This window comes from Zingiber officinale, chromosome 11A (assembly GCF_018446385.1).
Source record: "Zingiber officinale cultivar Zhangliang chromosome 11A, Zo_v1.1, whole genome shotgun sequence".
Taxonomy (NCBI): domain Eukaryota; kingdom Viridiplantae; phylum Streptophyta; class Magnoliopsida; order Zingiberales; family Zingiberaceae; genus Zingiber; species Zingiber officinale.
The window spans coordinates 84165862-84176555 of record NC_056006.1 but is presented as its reverse complement, the minus strand read 5'-3'; positions in this window follow the sequence as shown (position 1 = coordinate 84176555).

Here is a 10694-nt window from a genome sequence, read left to right as displayed (position 1 = left end):
TTCAAGTTAGAGATCTAGTTTGGCAAAAAGTCAAGCAGGTCGGGGATATTAGCAAGCTTGACCCTCAATGGGGAGGCCCTTCCGGGTGATCGCCAAATTAAACACAAGAATTTACTATTTGGAAGAGCTAAATGGGAAAAAACTACCCCAACGCTGGAGTGCCAACCATTTACAGTTCTATAGGAGTTAATGAAGCTTTAATCCTTCATAATTTTTTTAATATGTGTATGCTCCTATTTGTAAATAAAGACAACCTTTTTCTGCAGTATAAAGTTATCATCCTAAGGAGAGGGTTCAACCTTCCCGAGCAAAAGCTAAGCAAAGTTATCCTCCTAAAGAGAGGGTTTAACCTTCCCGAGTGGAAGCTAACCAAAGATATCCTCCTATAGAGAGGGTTCAACCTTTCCGAGCGAAAGCTAACCAAAGATATCCTCCTACAGAGAGGGTTCAACCTTTCCGAGTAGAAGCTAACCAAAGTTATCCTCCTCTCCTAGAGAAAAGGTTCAACCTTCCCGAGTAGAAGCTAACCAAAGATATCCTCCTACAGAGAGGGTTCAACCTTCCTAAGTGGAAGCTAACCAAAGATATTCTCCTACACAGAGGGTTTAACCTTCCCGAGCGGAAGCTAACCAAAGTTATCCTCCTAAAGAGATGGTTCAACCTTCTCGAACAGAAGCTAACCAAAGTTCTCCTAGAAGGTTTATAGCCTTCCATAGTGAAAGTTAGTAAAGTTATGCAAATTGCATGGCAGAGTTTTTCTAAGTGTTTTGCTTTTGGGAAGACAACCATAATCACTTATTCATCAGACATTACTCAACCAACATATGTAAAAGTAGGGAATAACAAGTCTACTGATTGAAGCGAAGTGGAAATTTATACAACTAAAGTCCCAAGAGTCTCCCAAACATGTTCTATACAGTTTTCTCATACTCAGGTAATTCATCTCACACCTTTTCTAAATCAAGAAAGTCTAAGTTTGTGCCTGGTGGACTAGTCTTCAAAATCCTTGTTTCGACCTCTTCAAAATCTGAGCAGCCAGCAAATCAGAATATTCTTCAGACTTTAAAAACTCTATTTTAAAAAAGTTGCTCAGCTCCAGTCCTCTTCGGCTGTATAGGAAGCCAGGTCAGATACTTCCTCTAGCTAAGTCATTACATTTGTCACACCTTGTATAGCATTCGCCACCGACTAGTGAAGCGTGGCCGCCTCTCTGTCTGCCTGTATTAGCTTGCCTTACAGATCAGCTATTTGTTTTGCTAAGGTGTCTCGCTAAGCCACCTGCTCGGTGAGTCCAAAAGTATGCTCTTCCCAACCAGCCTCCAGCGAGATAACTTTGGACTGCATGGACTTTTCCCTCTGAATTGCTTCATCCAGATCGGCTTTCAAGAAAAATGCTTGTTCTAATTTGTCGCAAAGGTTAGTCACCATATTCCTCTGAAGGAGGCATTCTTCTGTCACCCGAGCGACATCAACTTTAGCCTCTTCAACCACACAGGTAAGCTTTTCTATACAAGCCTCAAAATTGGAAACATGTTTTAGTAGCTACCCGATCTACTTCACTAGAGCAAGAATTCAATTATGGACGTTTATATGCTCCAAATCGGAAGTCGAGGCCTTCTCCGGACTTGCATTAATGGTAAGTCATCAAGACGAGGGCTATGATTCAAGCTCGTCCGAAATGAGCTTCGATGAAGGGGGAGCTATGTCGAAAGAAAGCATCAGTTCAGGGGGAGACACGGATAACGAGATCAACAAGGTAAGTAAGGTACGATCTCTTCCTCTCGATAAATTATTTAAGTTTGTTAAATTATTAACTAAGGATTGTTGTAAGTTAGAAAAAGAGATTAAAAATTTAAAAGTAATTCTAGCTAAATCTTGCCAATTAGAAGAATTAGAAAAAGTAAAATTAGAAAATGAAAATTTGAAAATACAAGTAGATAACTTGAAAAATCATACATGATCATCAAATACAAGATATAGAAAATTAACTAATTTAAATTGGTATTATAGATATCACAAGAGACAAATTAGGAATATTCCAAAAAGATATGTCCCTAAGAAATTCTTAGTTAATCCAGTTGGCTGAAACCTATATTGGGTTCCAAAGTCTTACTTAATCTAAAACTTTGAATTAGACTTAGCGCTTTCAGCGAGAAAATTAAACGTTAAATTTTTTTATGAGGCTTTGTCTAAGAAAGTGGATGTTGCTCTAATAACCAAGAAAGCCTAGTGCCTCACCACTGCCTAGAAGCCAAAGTATTGAAATTAACTTACTGATAAAGCATTAAATTGAAATTAAATAATGCTTTAAAAAGTATCTTTCAAACATTTTTTCTAATAATGACTTAAAATTTTTAACTTAGAAAAATTTTCTTGCTTTAAATTTTTTTAAGTTCTCAAAAATTTATGCTTGCAAAATTTTTTTCTAGAATATTTTTTTTTGCAAAATTGTCTAAACTTAGAATTTTTTTAACATAGAATTTTTTTTAAAAAAAATTCTTTTACTTAGAATTTTTTTTCTAAATATTGAAATAGGTTATTGCAAATTTTTGATGATATCGATAATTTTCAAAAATCTCAATGTTTTCAAAGTTATTACCCTTAGAGTTTTTTTTTCTTAGTACCCCATTTTTTTATGTGATCAAAGGGGGAGAAGAAAAATGTTAAGTCTAGGGGAGGTACATTAAAATTTGTTTATTTTTTGCATTTTATTGCAATATTATTTGTTTTTCTTTTATGTCTAATTGCCCTAGCTTAACTTAGGTTGCTCACATCAAAAAAAGGGGGAGATTGTTAGAACCCCAAGATTATTTTGATGTGATTAACAAGTTAAGTTAGGTTATGTGGTGTTTTAACCTTGTGTCTAAGTGTGCAGGAGCTTAGGAGCACAGGGGCTCGAGCAAAAGACGCAGCTAGCGAGAAAGACGGCACAGGAGAGAGCCGACGGGCTCGGTGCGTCCAAGGGACGAGGTGTTGCGGAAGAGTGTGCGGGCGGAGGAGAAGGAGGCGCGCGGCATTTCCAAGGGATGAGAAGCCGATGCGGAAGGTTGTGTTGGATCGAAAAGCGCTAGAGGGGGTGAATAGCGCTCGTGGCTTTAACTTTTTGTATTCGAAACGATCGAGTAAAATGCAACAGAAATTTAATTAAAACACATAGAGAAGACACCAAGATTTACTTGGTTCGGAGCCTAGGGTGACTCCTACTCCAAGGCCCACGCTCGTTGAGCATTTATTTTGGGCAACAACTATAATTTGGAAAAATAGTACAATCAGGTATTACAATTTAAATACACTAAAAAAATTATACCGATAATAGGAATTTGAAATTCGTAGCTCCAGGTCATTGGGATCGTGTTATGGCTCAGCCGGAACATCTCGTTAGCAGTAAACAGTTGTATGATCGCTTAAAATTTAATTGATTCAGCTGCTAGTCGAGACCTCCTGATAAAGGTCATTGAGGGCGCCTCCAAGACCCTTGAGGGCACCTCCATCATCGGCAAACTCGCAGCGAGGATGAGCTTTGACTCCTTCGCAGCATATCCTCTTGAAGGCACCTCCATCTCCCTTGAGGGTGTCTCCAATGCCGTCCGAGGTGCCTCAGCACTCCTTGAGGGCGCCTCCAGCTTCGCTGTGTGCACTCATTCTGCCTTGCACCTGAGGCGCCTCCAAGCTCCATGGAGGGCGCATCGGGTACTGTTCATCCAAGGCAAACTTGCTCCTTTATCCCTGCAAGATATATTAGTCCCAAAAATACCTTGCAACACAAAGTTAGCACATAATAATGAATATAAAAAGATGTTTGATAGTCACCGGACTGTCCGGTTCTGACTTCAAATTTTTGACCGGAAACCCAAAGTCGAACCGACGCCTACTGTTCCCTCAGTGGGGAGCACGTCCTCACCTACTCCACTCAGGAGAGTAAACCTGTTGCTAGTTTGGTCCTCCAGACCGACTGGACTTTTGCTCAGTGTCCGAGTCTTCAGGTCTTTCCGCTAGGCGTCCGCTCTACGACCCGCCCAGACTTTCACCTGGTTCGCGACACTAGGACTTTTCACCTAGAGTTCCTGACTCTAGGACTTTTGTCCGAAGACCTCGACTTGCCTGTAGGGGATCGGTGGCCAGCTAGAAGGGGGTTAGATAACTAGGTCACCCCTAAATCGATTTCTTCTCTACAAGGTTAGTGCGCAAGAGGAATATACTAAAACTAAAACAATGAAAGCAAAGCAAGAATACAAATGCTAACACAATTCCTTTACGTGGTTCGAAGATTGCTTGCTCCTACTCTACGGCATGTCCTTGAGGTGGACGAACCCTTGATCCTTCGATGGATCAATCCCCGACAATCTCCAGCTAGAGCTTACTCCTTCTCGGTGGAGTACAACCTCTCACAAATCACTCTTCTTCTTTTACAAGATGGAGATTAAGAATAGGAAGAAGAGTATGGCTTGGAAGCTTTGGGCAATGACTTAGGAGTTATTCAACAAACATGAGTAACCTCCTTCAAGTCCCAAATATTCCTATAAATAAGAGGAGAGAGTTGATCATTATATCAACTCATCTCGACACCAGTCGACTGGTGTTACCATTGGAGGTAACCAATGGCTACTTTACAGCACCAACGGTTTGCCAACGGTCATTTACCAGTCGACTGGTCATTACTGGCTGAGCGAACAGAATGCTTCTGTTCGCTGCTAGTTGACTGCTAAAGCATGCAGTCGACTGGTGCAGTCGGCTACTAAAACATGCAGTCGACTGGTGCATTTGACTGCTAAAACATGCAATTGACTGCACCTAGTTACATACTCACACTCATCCTCTCTGGAGTCGCCCTTGAAGCTCTCTTCCTTGACCTTCGTCCCTCAGATGCACCCAAGCCCGCAGCTCCTCTCCGTGCCATCTTTTACGTTGTCTTGAAGTCCGCTTCCCTCGGCTCCACTCCGTTGCTCCTCATCTGGCGGTCTCTCGGATGTCTTCCACACCATCCTTCACTGACTCAAGGATCTGAGCCCTAGGATGAGTTTCCCAAGCTTATCTGCACCAAGCTCCTCATGTGTGTTTCACCAAGTCCTTCCAGACTCAAATACATATATCAAACACATATGAAAGTCTAACTTAAACTCTTTGACACACATATCAAAACCATGATCGTACCGATCAAACCTTGGTCAATTGCATCAACAATCTTCCCCTTTTTGATGTGTGCCAATATGTTTAAGTTAGACATTAATAACAACATGAAAATTAAAAGCAATATGTAAACATGAAGCATAATTCCCAAGCTCCCCCTTAACATATGCTCTTCAACATTAATTTTCAAGTTTTGCACACAATTAGGTTTCTAACTTAAACCTTCTCATTTCTCCCCCTTTGATACCATCAAAAATTGTACCAAACATGTACACATACCAAGTTTGATATGTGGACTTAAAATTACCCAAAACTAGCTCTTGACAGTGCTGGAAAATAGGTACCAGTCGACTGCCATCTGTTGCAGTCGACTGGCACATTACCAATCTGAATTTCAACCTTCTGAAGCCAACTTCAGAAATGCATAAAAAATTCTAGAAAATTAAAAAAATCATGAAATTTGAACACATATTTCTTATAATATTCTTTAACAAGGAAAAATATGCTTCCATGAAAATTCATCATATTTTTAAAGTTTTGATAAAAACTCAAATATCTTGAAAATCACTTAAGTTTGTATTAATTTGAAACCTTGCTTTGAATTCATATGTTTCAAAATAACTATACCACAGTAAATAAAATATAAAATAGTTTTCAAAACATTTAAAATGTCCAACAATGATCTACGGGTAAGATGTCAATTAATTAAATATTTGCTTTCCCCATAGTTGGCCTATGATCACTAAGAATTGATACATTTCATAACTCATTAAAATGACATAAGCATAAGTGAATTATTTGTATCATCCTATCATCTCACATCTATGTCTAGAAAATAATGAAAGTCATTGTGAGATGAAATAAGGTAATATCTACTTAGCCCTTTTGATCATGAATTTCTATCAAGGCTAAGTTCTCCCCCTTAAGGTCTCAAATCAACCATTTTTCAAAGATTTGAATTATGATTTTAATGGTTAACTGACCCAAAATCCTCTAACCCTTGAGGATTGACTTTGGCACCCAATAGAAATTCTTTCTAATTGGGTTAACCAAATATTCCTTGGGAATCCATTTTCTATCTATAGTTTTGGTTTTTGATTGCCCCTAGCAAGTAGACAATGATAGGTCTTTTCATTGTTGGGTTCATTGTATCCTAACCCATTTTTCTTAAAACTTGCTCTTTGGCTCCCAGTAATCATATTTAGGGTTTTAGAGTCAATTTCAAATTTTCTAAGGGCATTGGTAAGGTATTCTACCTTTTCCCTTAAGGCCTTATTTTTTTCTAATAAACATAAATCATTTGAATTTAAAGAAGCATGCATATCATTGTCCTTAGAGCACATAGATTCTAATTTTTCTTCAAGCATGCAAATATCATGTTTCAAAGACTTATTTTTCCTTTTTGCTTTAAACAAATCATCATTTGTACTTGAAATAATTTTAATTAAAATATGGGGAGGAAGATTATGTTCCTCACTTACCGAGAAGTCCGAATCCGAAGTTTGACCTCCCCCTTCACTTGAGCTCCCTTCTTCATCTTCACTTGAGCTCCTTCCTTCTTTTCTTTTAGATGAGGTGGAGGCAACATCATCAATTCCCATTAGAGCAAAATGGGATATGTGGTGTTCTTCTTCCTCTGATGATGATGGATCATCCCATGTTGCTTTTAGGTTTTTGACTTTCTTCCTTTTTTCCTTTGACTTCTTCTTCTCTTCCTTCTTCTTTTCTTCTTTCTTCTTCAAGAGAGGACAATCATCTCTTATGTGTCCTTCTCCTTGACAATTATAGTAAATGATCTTCCTTATACTACTTTTGCTTCTTGAGCTTTTCCTAGCACAAGATTTGTTAGAAGAAAAAGATTTAAATGCTTTTCTCATCTTCCTTACCATATATGCCTCTTGATCACTATCCATTGAGGCACTTGACTCCTCGGAATCAGAAGATGATGGAGATGGAGCTTTCTTCTTCTTGCCCTTTCCCTTGTTTGCCACAAGGGCTACTCCTCTTGATCTTTCTCCATCTAGCCTTTCAACTCGTGTCTCATGAAGTTCCATAGTTGAGAAGAATTCATCTAGAGAGCTCTTCTCTAGATCCTTTGAAATGTAGAATGAATCTATAATGGAGCTCCATGTCGAGGTTCTTGGGAAGGCATTGATGGCTTTCATCAGGATATCTCGGTTTGAAAGTTTCTCACCTACACTTGTTAGTCCATTCAAAATTTCTTTAATCCTAGCATGGAGTATTGATACCTTTTCTCCTTGTTCAAGTTTGATATTGTTTAGTTTAGTTCGGAGAAGATCCCTTCTTGCTAGTTTTGCTTCTGATGTCCCTTCATGAAGCTCCACTAGCTTTTCCCATAACTCCTTGGTGCTTGAGTAGTTTCCAACCCTTGTTACTTCTTGTTGGGGAAGGACATTTAGTAGATGATGTAAGGCCTTCGAGTTTGCTAGATGCTCTTCCCTTTGCTTCTTGTTCCATCTTATTTTCTCTAGTATCTCATTGTTTTGATCCCTAGGCATTTTGAAACCATTTTCCATGATTAGCATAATGTCAAAATTAGTTTTGAAAAATACCTCTATTCTCTTCTTCCACCAAGAGAATTCTCCTTCGAACTTAGGTGGATGAATGCTTGAACCGGCCATTTGATGATGTTGCTCTTCTTGGCGATTAGTCCGTTGAAGAGCTTCCTTGCTCTGATACCACTTGTAGGGGATCGGTGGCCGGCTAGAAGGGGGGTTGGATAGATAGGTCACCCCAAAATCGATTTCTTCTCTACAAGGTTAGTGCGCAAGAGGAATATACTAAAACTAAAACAATGAAAGCAAAGCAAGAATACAAACGCTAACACAATTCCTTTACGTGGTTCAGAAATTGCTTGCTCCTACTCCACGGCGTGTCCTTGAGGTGGATGAACCCTTGATCCTTCGATGGATCAATCCCCGACAATCTCTGGCTAGAGCTTACTCCTTCTCGGTGGAGTACAACCTCTCACAAATCACTCTTCTTCTTTTACAAGATGGAGATTAAGAATAGGAAGAAGAGTATGGCTTGGAAGCTTTGGGCAATGACTTAGGAGTTATTCAACAAGCATAAGTAACCTCCTTCAAGCCCCAAAGCATCCTATAAATAAGAGGAGAGAGTTGATCATCATATCAACTCATCTCGGCACCAGTCGACTGGTAAAACCATCAGTCAATTGGTGTTACCGTTGGAGGTAGCCAACGGCTACTTTACAGCACCAACGGTTTACCAACGGTCATTTACCAATCGACTGGTAAAAGTATCAATCGATTGGTTGCTACTGGCTGAGTGAACAGAATGCTTCTGTTCGCTGCCAGTCAACTACTAAAACATGCAGTCGACTAATGCAGTCGGCTGCTAAAACATGCAGTTGACTAATGCAGTCGGCTGCTAAAACATGCAGTTGACTGCTAAAATATGCAGTTGACTGTACCTAGTTACATACTCACACTCATCCTCTCCAGAGTCGCCCTTGAAGCCCTCTTCCTTGGCCTTCGTCCCTCAGATGCACCCGAGCCCGTGGCACCTCTCCGTTCCATCCTTCACGTTGCCTTGAAGTATGCTTCCCTCAGCTCCACTCCGTTGCTCCTCGTACGGCAGTCCCTCGGATGTATTCCACACCATCCTTCACTGACTCAAGGATCCGAGCCCTAGGATGAGCTTCCCAAGCTTAGCTACACCAAACTCCTCATGTGTGTTTCACCAAGTCCTGCAAGACTCAAACACACATATCAAACACATATGAAAGACTAACTTAAACTCTTTGACACACACATCAAAACCATGATCGTACGGATCAAACCTAGGTCAATTGCATCAACATTGCCAAGTCTTTCCGCCTAGGGTTACCACCCCCTAGGATTTTTCACCTGCCTAATCGCAGTTAGGACTTTTGCCTAAGATACCTTAGGACTTTTCCTACAAACTCATTCAACCATATTAGATAATAAATAAGCTTAACTTTGAATCCTTTGCCATTATCAAAACTCGGATTCGATCGTCGGATGCTTCCCGCACCAACAATCTCTCCCTTTTTTATTATGGCAACAAAAATTCAAAGTTAAGTAAAAATAATGCTATAAAGAATTTTCAAGAATAAATGCAAGCATAACTGAAAATAACAGTACAGACATAAATGCAAGCATAAATGAATTTAAATGTAAAGCTCCCCCTTAATAAAAGCTAAAAGCTTTAGGTAAAAAACTCCCCCTTAATTAAAGCTCTTCTTTTTAGAATTTTCATATACTCTCCCCCTTTGCCATATATCAAAAAATCAATAAAAATAGGGTATAATAGACAAGTTGAGAGGTTGATCAAAGGCTTTAGTTTAAGAATATAGCTAATAACTTGTTTTGAGAAGAAAGTGAAATGGATTATGATCCTGTCTGAGAAGCTGACCGTGAAGGAGATCCGGCAGAAGGAAACCCACCGTACTGATGAAGAATAATGCCGGTAGAACCTCAACCCGAGAAACCCAAAGCGGATCGGAAGAAAACCAGAGTCACCGAAGGAAATCTGATAAGTAGGAAGAAATCCCCATCCAGATAGGAGAAAGTCGAACTCCCAAGCTCCCGAGGCTCCCTGCGCACAAGAGACCAACCAACGCTATCGTCAATGACCTAAGACCGGGGTGGGAATCCTTGGCTAGGCCCTCCGACGCTCAAGTTAGTGATCTCTCTTGATGTCAAGGAAGGAAGAAGAAAGAAGATGAACAGTAGCCAGAAAATTAGGGTTGTGAAAGTACACAATGATGTGAACTTACCTAGCCAACGGAGAGGATTCCCCCTTTTATACCACTTCATGTAACCTCCGTAGCCATGAAGTGGACCCTGGTTTGTTAGAGTTCGTTATGAGATGACATCAGCTGCGCATTTGTGGAAGATAATTTTTAAGGAATCTTTTTTGTACCCCAGATGTACCTTCTTTGTCGTTTAGCGCCTGCAAGACAAGCTGAAAGCATATTTCCTGCCAAAATATATATTCTCTATCATGAATTATTCGATATATTCATGTATGATTCTTCCTCATGTGACTTCTATTTGTATCTTTGTTGTGTCAAAAAATAATATTTTATTCAACATGTTTCTAAGGTATTCATTGAAGGAACTGTGTGGGTTCTTTGCTCGAAAGAACCCTCTTGACCGATATTGGTCTATCTTTGCTCTGGAGTATATCTCGGTCGTTATTGGCTTACCTGCATACGGCAGGCATGTATCGATCGATATTGGCCTACCATCGTTCGGCAGGCATGTATCGGCCGATATTGGTCTATCTTTGCTCTGGAGTATGTATCGGTCGTTATTGGCTTACCTTCATACGGCAGGCATGTATCGACCGATATTGGCCTACCTTCATTCGGCAGGCATGTATCGACCGATATTGGCCTACCTTTGTTCCGAAAGTATGTCTTGGCCGTTATTGGCCTACCTTCATACGGCAGACATGTATCGGCCGATATTGGTTTATATTTGCTCTGGAGGTATGTCCCGACCAATATTGGCTTACCTTCATACGGCAGGCATGTATCGACCGATATTGGCCTACCT